Source organism: Choloepus didactylus, chromosome 22 (assembly GCF_015220235.1).
Source record: "Choloepus didactylus isolate mChoDid1 chromosome 22, mChoDid1.pri, whole genome shotgun sequence".
Classification (NCBI taxonomy): Eukaryota; Metazoa; Chordata; class Mammalia; order Pilosa; family Megalonychidae; genus Choloepus; species Choloepus didactylus.
This window is the reverse complement of record NC_051328.1, coordinates 41,242,499-41,243,537: the sequence shown is the minus strand read 5'-3', so window position 1 is coordinate 41,243,537 and position 1,039 is coordinate 41,242,499. Positions and strand designations below refer to the sequence as shown.

The following is a 1,039-nucleotide window of genomic DNA, read 5'->3' as shown; positions in this document are numbered from 1 at the left end:
AGATGGAGTGCATGGATGGATTCAGGGGGCCCCTTAGACGGGCCCAGGCCGCAGGCTTTCAGCCCTGGGTCTACGTCAGAATTGCCTGGGGAGCTGAAGACCTGAGCCCACGTTTTAGGGAGGCAAAGCTGGTCCCTGTGACCATGCAGTGGTGGACTCGTGACATGGTGTGTTTGTCAAGACCCAGAGAACTGCACAACGCCAAGAGGGAACCCCAAGGTAGACCACGGGCTTGAGTTAATAATAACTTATCAGTGTTCGCTCATCAGCTGCAACAAACACGCCCCACTAATGCAGATGCTAAAGACGGAGCTGGCATTGGCAGGAAAAAGCAGGTTAGTGGGAACTCTGCACTGTCTGCTCAATTTTTCTGTAACACTACAACTGTTCTAAAAATATATTTTATAACTAAAAAAAAAACAAAAAACAAAAAACCCCAACCAAACCCCAAACCCCCACAACCTCTTATTTCCCCCTAGAAATATCAGTGCTAACTCAGCAGGCCGGGGGGCCCCTGTTAGCACTCCCCAGGTGTTCTAACACACAGCCAGGTGGTTGCGCCCGGCCCAGGCTGCCCGGCCCAGGGCAGAGCTCGTGTCAAAGGCCCACTGTGCTTGCTCAGGCAGTACGTGTGCTCAAACCGGACCGGTACAGAGAAGATTGGCTTGGCCCCGTGTAAGGATGACACGAATTTGTGACATAGTCCGTTTTTGTAATTCAGGCCTTTTCCAGCTTCTCAAGTGTTTGGATCCAACATAACCAGGGCAGGGCGATTATAAAACCTCTACAGTGTTGAGCATGCAGTGGTGATGTTCTCCTCCTTTTAGAACTAACACCCGCTCGTTTATCCTGGTGTCATACTTTAAGACACATTATTTTTGGAAACAATGCTTTTATGTTTGTAGGCTTCTTATTTATCCTTTCATTGGCCCTGCCTAGCATTTTCGTCTGCCTCCCTCAGTGGGCCCTGGCCGACCTGCAGTGTACAGGAGTGTGAATGAGAAACAAAACTGTTGTCTTAAGCCACACAGACACACAG

At 49.7% G+C, this 1,039-nt stretch overlaps 1 non-coding gene across 1 annotated transcript; it reads left to right on the top strand.

The window, feature by feature from the left end:
• The first annotated feature begins 610 nt into the window (after positions 1-610).
• On the top strand, positions 611-714 carry LOC119519071. The gene has a single exon (XR_005213931.1). It is a non-coding gene; the product is annotated as a U6 spliceosomal RNA (small nuclear RNA).
• Positions 715-1,039: the final 325 nt, after the last annotated feature.